Genomic DNA, 9108 nt, shown 5'->3' with positions numbered 1-9108 from the left:
GCGCCCTCGCTGCGCCGGCCGCACACGTGTTTGCTGGTCTCTGAACGCGCATCTTCTGGGAATCACACGTGATGCTCTAGCTACACCTCTCCAGGCCCCCACCTCCGCCCTGTTAAACTAGTGATCCTTAATCCCCGCGGGTGATTGCCTTACTCATCCCTATAGTGTTTGAATTTTACTTAGACTTTTCTCGAAGTTTGAGAGTGAGGGTAAATAACTGTTAAAGAGTGAATAATCATGGTTTTAACAGACTTGTTTTGAGAGCCAGCTGTATGCTAGACACTGTTTAAGGAAGTCGGAAACCCTGCGGTGAGCACAGTACATGTAGTTTCTACATTCTTAGTCTGGTAGAGTAGTTAAAACCTTGAACAGTAATTGCCTAGAGTCTGACTATTGAGAGTTAGGACGTGAAAAATAAGGTAATGGGGGAGGAGGTTCAAGGAAAACCAGTGACATAAGAGGTATGACATACGTGGTTTTAGCCAAGGATATAGTATATGCACAGGTGCCAGGATTACAGTATGCCTGGATTGGAAAGAATGTTGCGGGACAGATCTACAAGGTATGGTACTTGTAAGCAGTGTTACATTTTCTTAACCAGAAGGTGGAAGCTTTAGAGGTTGAGCCAGGAAAGAAGATGGAGACAGGGACAGTTTCTAAGAGATAACTAAGTGGAGATGATAGATGTGAAAAGAGGCGTTTAGGTATATGGACCTGCTTAGGGGAAAGACCTAACCTTAAAGAAAGATTTGAAGTTTTTCGGCATAACAAGAATGTTAAGACATAGGAGAATCTGTTTAAGGAGAATCTGCAGTGTGATAGCTTAGCAAGCATGTAGGTTGGCTTGATCTATTTTTCTAAAAAATATTGTCATGATTCATTCAAATTTATAAGATAAATTGCACGTAAGAAATGAAGGTTTTGAAAAATTCAGTAGATGGAGCAGGGCGTGGTAGCTCACGCCTGTAATCCCAGCACTCAGAAGGCTGAGGTGGGAGGATCATTTCGAATTCAAGACCAGCCTGGACTACAAAGTGAGCTCGAGGCGAGCCTGAACTGCATAGCGAGATCCCGTCTCAAAAAAGACAGAAAAAAAAAAAAAAAGAAAAAGAAAAGAAAAGAAAAAAAAAGAAAAATTCAGTAGATAGAGCTGTACAATTAGACCAAACCAGAAAACCTCTTTTTATGGGGTCTGACGTATGTAATTCATCTCAGTCCCCGCCACTTTCAAAAGTCTTAGACTCAGCATATAGCATTCATTTTGTTGCTTCCCTAGCCTCTTATTATATTGAGTTTTCCGCTCCTAGTTTTTACAGGGTCCAAGTGGAGAGCTCAGGACTTCATCCCTGAGAAGTAGTAAAAATAGAAGAGCCCTTGAGGACTTAATATTACAACTGGAAGAAGATGGAAAACCAAAAGAATATGACCTCAAGAAGGCCACAAGAGAAGAATGTCTCAAAAGCATGTACCAAATAGTGCCAATGGTCAAGTGTCTTAGATATCTTTAATAGAAGATCTTAGAACAAATTTAGTGGAATTCTTGGTATAGGGGTTGGGGTTCTGAGAAGTCTATATCCAAGTAGGTTAAGGAATAGTTAGGAAAAGAAATTGTTAGGGCAATTAAAAAAACTATGTAACAGGGAAAAGAGAAGAAGTACTTACAAAGGATGATGGGTCAAGGCAGTTTTAGTATTAGTGTGTATTTATTTTTAGATAGGGAAAACTTAAACAATTTAAATGTTGATGGAGAAAGATCTGAAAGGAAAATCATTTGGTGATTTTTTTAAAGAAAAGGATTAATTATGCAAGAAGGATTGCTGGATCAGATGCTCTTTTTTTTTTTTTTTATCTTTTTTGGTACGAGGGATTGAACTCACAACTCCACACTTGCAAGGCAGGTGCTTATGCCGCTGAGCTAAATCCCCAGCCCCAGATCAGATGCTCTTAAGACTAGATTTGATTGCAAGAAGTTGAGGAAATTCCTATATAACTGAAGGCTTATTTTTCACATAAGAAGGTGAGCATGTCATGTACTAAAAGCTAAAATTACAAAAAGGGTATGTGTGTGTTGGGGATAGAGGAGAATTTTGAAATTGGAAGATGTATTGTGTTATCTAAGGCTATGCAGTGAATTACTCCTCAAAGTGTAGTGGCTTAAAACAATGATTGTGTGTGTGTGTGTATTTGAGACAGAGTCTCACTATGCAGGGTGGTCTTGAACTCACTTTGTAGCTCAGGCTGGTCTTAAGCTTGCAACGATGCTCCTGCCTCAGCCTCCTCAGACCCCTATGAAAAAAATGATTTTTTCATAGTCAGTGAGTCAGAAATCTGAGTATCACATAGTTAGGTTCTCAGGATCTTTCACAAGGTTTCAGTCATGGTATTAGCTAGGACACAGTACTAGCTAGATCATCTCAAGTTTTTTGACTAGGAGCTGGTTTGTTTCTGTGGTCAGTGTTATGGGTTGAGTCTGATATATTTCCCATGCATAAGCTCTTGTATTAAAGGCTTGGTCCCTTGGCTGGGGATTTAGCTCAGCGGCATAAGTGCCTGCCTTGTGCACATCGTCATGAGTTCGATCCCTGGTACTGATTAAAAAAATAAATAAATAAATAAATAAATAAATAAAGGCTTGGTCCCCAGTACAGTAGTGTTGAGAGGTGGGACTTTTGAAAACATTATTAGATCATGAATGCTCTCATCTGAGTGGATTAACCACCTGTTTCATAATATGATAGCATTACTGGGAAATGGTAGAAACTTTGGGCAGGGTCTGGTTGGAGAAAGCAGGCCATTAGGGGTATGTCCTGCAAGGTTTATGTCCTTAGTCCCTTACCTCCTCTCCTCTCTCACTGTCTTCTGGCTACCATGAGGTGAGCTGTTTGCTTCACCATATTCTCCCACCATGGGCCTGTTTCACTACAGGCCCAGAAGTAGTGGAACCAACTGGCCATAGACAAACCTCTGAAATTAAAAGGAAAGTAAACATTTCCTCCTTTAAATTGATTTTTTTCCTTTAAATTTATTTTGTCACAGCAGTGAAAAGCTGACATACTCAAAAGACTTTTGACAGAATTCAGTTCGTAAGGGGCTGTGAGACTAAGGCTTCCTTCCATGGCAGATTCTTCATAGAGTACCACAGCTAGATTTTGTCAGAGAGAGCAAATGAAATGACAGAGTAGAAGAAAAGTCAAAAGGTTTCTGTATTTGTGTTAGCCAGCTTTCTGTTACTGTAATAAAATCATCCATTTTTTTCTTTTTCTTTTTTTTTTTTATTGGTACCAGGGATCAAACTCACGACCAGGCACTTGCAAAGCAGGCGCTTATGCAGCTGAGCTAAATCCCCAGCCCCCATAAAATCATCCATTTTTTAAAAGGAGGAGTTTATTTTGGCTCACAGTTTTGGGGATTTCAGTTCATGGTCAGTTGGTACCTGTTGTGGCTTGTATCTGGTGTTCCCCCAAAGTCTATGTGCTCATAGCTGGGTCGGGGTATATGGATATGGGTTACGGATGTATGGTGTAATTCTGGGTGTGGATAATGGAAGCCCCACCCTGGTTGTTTGTGGCACCAACACTTACATGGAATGTAAAGGAAAGGGAGGCTCACTGTTGCCGCCTCCTGTCTGCCCTACTGTGGTCTGTTTTTCCTCTGCCATGCTCCTCAGCATGCTGCCTTGCCTTGGAGCTGATTATGGACTGAAATTTCCACAAACTGAGCTAAAAATAAACCTTTTCTCCTTTAACTTGTGGGCATCAGGCATTTTGTCCTAGCAATGAAAAAGTAACTATTAAAAGTAATTTTAAAAAGTAACTCTTGTCCCCCTTTCTTCTGGTCCTGTGATGATGCAGAACATTATGGTGGAAAAAGCTCCTTGATTTCATATCCAGGAATGAAAAATGGGGCAAGAGGCTAGATTCCCCAGGTGCATGAAGGCCATGCTTCCAGTGACCTCTAAAATCCCCATCAGGTCCACCCTTTAAAGTTCCCACCACTTTCCAGTCGTACCAAGTGAGGTCCATTGGGGACATTAGGGGCCTTTCCAGACTCAAACTGTAGCATCCTAATTACAGTAGTAATATTCCATCACTTTTGCCATACACTATTTTTGGAGCAAGTCACCAGGCCCAGTCCACTTGCAAAGGATGGTAATGACACATTGGCACAAAAAGTAGAAGACATAGCCATTGGTAGCAGAAGTCTCAAGTCACAGAACAGAATGGAAAGACTTGAAATAGACCTTAGACACAATAATATCACAATAGCAACAATAGGATCCAATAGAAATTGGATTCCAGGGACTGGAGGTTTAGCTCAGCGGCATAAGCGCCTGCCTTGCAAGCAGGCAGTCGTGAGTTTGATCCCTGGTACTGATAAAAGTGAAAAAGAAATTGGTAGCCAGGAATTTGTGTGGTAGCAATCTACCAAACATTGTGACTTCCTCCAGGAGTATTTAGTGGTCAAGTACATACAAACATAGTATTTAGTATTAAAGCATGCTACAAACATTGTGTCAGTTAATAACAAGCAGATTTATAGTTTTTTGTTTGTTTGTACCCGGGATTGAACTCATGACCTCGTCCTTGCCAGGCAGGTGCTCATATCACTGAGCTAATTCACCAATTTATAGATCTTTTTCAGGAATTACAATAGATTATCCAAATTTAGTGAGGATAGACAAGTAGTTCTGAGTGTATCCCTTTGTATGCTTCTAAGCAGCATGGGGAGGGAGGTATCATGAGAGTTAAAAGTGTAAGTTTGAGAGATTCCCTAACTTGAGATCTTGGTTCAACTTAGTAGCCAGGGGACTTTAGACAATTAGTTTAGCTTCATTAAACATCCATTTATTCATCTTTAAAATAAGATTGTTGTGGGAACTAAATGAGATAACATATGGGAAATATAAGATTTGTGTTCTACTTGTTAGCTACTTACAGAATAAAACTTAGATTATCTTTTCACTGCCAAAGTAAATGAAAATTCTGGGTGTCCCCAATGAGTTCTCAAAGAGATCAAGCTAAGGAAAGGTTTGTGACAAATCCAGATTTTTAAAAAAGGGGCATTTGATTTTTTACATATCTCACAAATAAATTGACAAAATCACTGGAGCTATTTCCTTTGCTTCCATTAGCCATCGCAACTGGATCGTGTGTCATCATGCTCCACATAATTGCAAATGGTCTCGTAAGATTAAAGCTTTCTGTTTATCTGGCAGCAGCCATCAGGTAAGCTAAGATGGGTACATACAAAGTACCTGCAGGGGCTATGGAGGAAGAAGCAGTCTGATGTGATGCACTTTCTTTTGAGGGTCTGCTGCTAGCTGTACCACCAGCTCTCTGCACTGCATGGGGCTCCCTGTCTGACCTTGGGGTACAAAGCTCACAGACTGGGACACAGGCCAAACAAGGTTATGTCATATACAAGATCTGTGGGCGCCTGAGTGGTCACAAGGGTCCAGTTCCTAAGGAAGTGACACGGCACCCTGTCCATTATGGTGTTAACCAGCTAAAGTTTGCACAAAGCCTTCATTCGGTTGCTGAGGAATAAACTGGATGCCACTGTGGGGCTCTGAGAGTTCTGGATTCTTATTGGGTTGATGAAGATTCTACATACAAATTCTTTGAGGTTATCCTCATTGATCTATTCCACAAAGCCATTAGAAGAAACCCTGACACCCAGTGGATCACCAAACCAGACCACCCACAGGGAGATGCATGGGCTGACATCTGCAGGTCGCAAGAGTTGTGGCCTTGGAAAGGGCCACAAGTTCCACCACACTAGTGATGGTTCTTGCAGTACAGCTTGGAGAAGGCACACTAACTCAGCTCCACCATTACCGTCAACATAAGTGATATTTGTGAAATTCATAACCTAGTAAAAAAAAAAGATTATATCATCTAGTAGCATTGTAGACGCTTTAGTTTGTGTTAAGTACACTCTGATAGAGACAGTGAAATCACCTTACAATGTATTTTTTAGACTGCCTTTAATTTACCATTCTTCTTGAGGAGGGATACTTTGTTGCGTGTTGGTCTTCACTGGTGAGGTAGTCAAACTCTTAACACTGTCTTGGAAATTCTAAAATAGCATAGTTTCTTGATCATTCCTGTAGAACTAGGGGAGAAGACAGGACAGAGGCCAGACAGCAAAAAGCACAGGCACCCTCCCCCACCCTGTGCTTTGCCCTCCATGACTGCTCTGCTTTCTGTGCCCACTGCCTGTGGGGCTCCAAGGATCACGAACCAGTGTTCACGAGAGCCATTGTTCACAAGGATCATGAGCCATTGTTCAAGATCAAAACCAGCATGGTGAAGCAAATGGTCAAAGAAGTGATATATGAAAAAGAACCAAAATAGCAAGGGAAAAGATTGAACACATGAGGGCCAGGGACTTAGCTCAGTGGCACAGGACCTGCCTGGCAATCATGAGTTTGATTCCCAGTACAAAAAAAAAAAAAAAAAAAAAAAGACTGAAAACTTGCAAGCTGGAGATGGTATAAAAGCAGAGAGATATCCTGCAAAAGTCTGGGATGATGATCCTAGATTGCTAGCACAGGTTAGAGGCTGCATATGCTGATCTTCAGCAGATTGAGGAATATAAAGAAGCACTTTTAGTGTTGGATTCAGTCAAGTTAGAAGCCTGAAAGTTTTCTTCCAGGAACCTGGCCAAGAGTCCCAACTGTTTGTCTTAAGAATGCAGCGAGAAAAATAAGAGAAGTATAGGATTCCATAATGGCTGGGAAGTCAGTATCATACTATTTATTAGGCATAGACAGTGATAGGTGGGGCTAGTAAAGGACTATAATTTATCAAAAGACTCAAACTCAAGAGGAGGTAGATAATCTTATGTTTAAAAGTATTTTGACCTGGAGTATAATCCTGAGAAGACTCAAGAAAGTGTAGATGATATTAGAAGAGTCAATGGGAAATCTCAGATGGGTGGTACCAGTAATCCCAATCTTTCCTTTTATACAATAGGGAAATATGTAAAATTAGCCATTGTAAATTTGTGGTCCCCAATAATTTTCTGTACAGAATTTTTTTTTTTACATTAAATCCTGGGGCCCATTTTACAATTCATTATTTTTGACCACTGCTGGATGTTCATATGTAATTCTTTTATTCTTCTTTGCATAATTTAACATACAAGCAAATTCATCTAGTTAGATTGTTTATTTCATACTTAAAAAAAAGTCATAGGGCGCCAGGGATTTAGCTCAGCAAAGTAAGTACCTGCCTGACAAGTGTGAGTTCATGAGCTCAATCCCTAGTACCCAAAACCAAAGCAAACAAAACAAAACAGTCATGGAAGATAGCAAGTTAAGCAGGAGATAACACCCATCATGTGCAGTTTTCTTCTCAGTAATATTGCCCTTGGTGGCTGCTACATTCTGTATCCAAGTTCAGCTTTCTTCCCGTCCTGGTACAATGTGGAATGCAGTAAAATCCACTATGGAAATAGTTGCTCCTCTCCTAGAAATTGGAGACCCCCAGGTTGCTATTAAAGAGTACATTAAGATCCGAGTACTGCTGCTTTCACTGTATTTTATCCTAATCTTGGAACTCATCGCACCCTGCTTTTTTGGTCTGTGAATCATCCTCTTTCCTTGATCTCTTAATGTGGGAGTGCCCCAATTCATTACTTGTAATGGCATTCTAATACATTTGGGTCAAGTCTACCGTTGTTAGCATATGTTTTCTATTTGTCTTGTGCTCTTGTAGTACTTTTGACTCTGAATGGCAACGAGAAAAAAGCTCCTTAAGGAGGGAGGGACCTTAGGACCTGATAGTGATGCAGCATGAGGTTCCGAGGTTCCGTGATTTGTTTTGTTTTGTTTTGCCTTTCTGTCACATATGCTAGACTTTGAGCCAAAAAAAATGAGTTATCTAGAAATGCCAAGGAGCACAGAAGAAAGAAAGAAAAAGAAAAACCTCACAGGTCCCCGAGGGAGTCAGTGCAGAGGGTGAGAATGGGTGCAAACTGTGGCTGGAGGCACACCTGAAGACGATTAGAGTCACAGTGGCTAAATTTGCATACTTCCCTAAGGGATGAAATCCTGGAGGGTCTTTTAAAGAAGAGCAGATATCTTCATTTTGGCTAAACCTGGCTCTATTTTTATGTATTAGTATCACCCTTTTGAGATTTCCCATTATCTCATTAGCAGTGGACCTCCTCTCCCATCCACTAAGGCTAAAGGACTAACACAGTAGATTATCAACCAAGGTTAATGATGCCATCCAAGTGCCTCTGCATCCATATTGCCTAAGTGACTATACTTGCACTTAGGCATTGGTTGATTATAATTTTGACCATATTGTACCCACCTTGTGATTTTGCTCTATAAAACTTCCTTTGAGAATTGGGCTCATTGGCAACCCATTCAGGAACCCCGTGTCTCTCAGGAGGGCTTCCTATTCCCCATTCCTTTTCCCCAGGAAATTTTCCTACCCTTAAAAAACAAAACAGAACAAAACGAGAAAAATACTGCCTGTCAATATAAATAATTTTACCAATAAGACAAAACATCCAGAAAAAAATGTGGACCCATCTCCATCCATGACACAAAGCCCAAATGAGGAGTCTAAATGTCTGCCCCCTCTGGGGTGCGATAAGACACAGCACTCCCACCTTTCAGTGCCTCAGTGTGGTGTTACAGGCAGCTGAGCTAGTTAGAAATACTGTAGGTAGTCAGACTCAAGCCAGCACAGAGGACCAGATGCCTGGTGACCTTGGAGGAGACACACACCTCTTGCTGAGGGCCAGATCTTGGGACAGAAGCAAAACAAATGCAATCACACCCTTATGAATAATCCTTAGGGATTAAGTCTGGATCACCTTGAGAAACCAGGAGCCACTGTCCCAACCCCCTGTAGGAAGAGTCCCTGATGCATAAAGAATGCTCACTTGCTATGTGACTTGCTTCCCCATCTGTTCCTGACTTGGTCAATTTTACCTGAATAATTAAACTTATTGGTTGACCATAACTCTGCCCCACCTCATTCCTGTCTGCCTTGTGAGTTCCCAGTTTTCCCCAACTTTAGACTCGTGCTCACCTCATGATTTTATTTTATAAAATCCCTACAAAAGACAGAGTCCCTGGCAACCTAC

The 9108-nt window shown here is 41.0% G+C and overlaps 1 pseudogene; it reads left to right on the top strand.

The window, feature by feature from the left end:
• The first annotated feature begins 4737 nt into the window (after positions 1-4737).
• Positions 4738-5848, top strand: LOC100734256 (large ribosomal subunit protein eL15-like; annotated as a pseudogene).
• Positions 5849-9108: the final 3260 nt, after the last annotated feature.

This window comes from Cavia porcellus, unplaced genomic scaffold, assembly GCF_034190915.1.
Source record: "Cavia porcellus strain 051 isolate PalLab524CR breed Dunkin Hartley unplaced genomic scaffold, mCavPor4.1 scaffold_11, whole genome shotgun sequence".
NCBI lineage: Eukaryota > Metazoa > Chordata > Mammalia > Rodentia > Caviidae > Cavia > Cavia porcellus.
The sequence above is the reverse complement of the archived record's forward strand: the minus strand, read 5'-3'. Positions and strand labels throughout refer to the sequence as shown.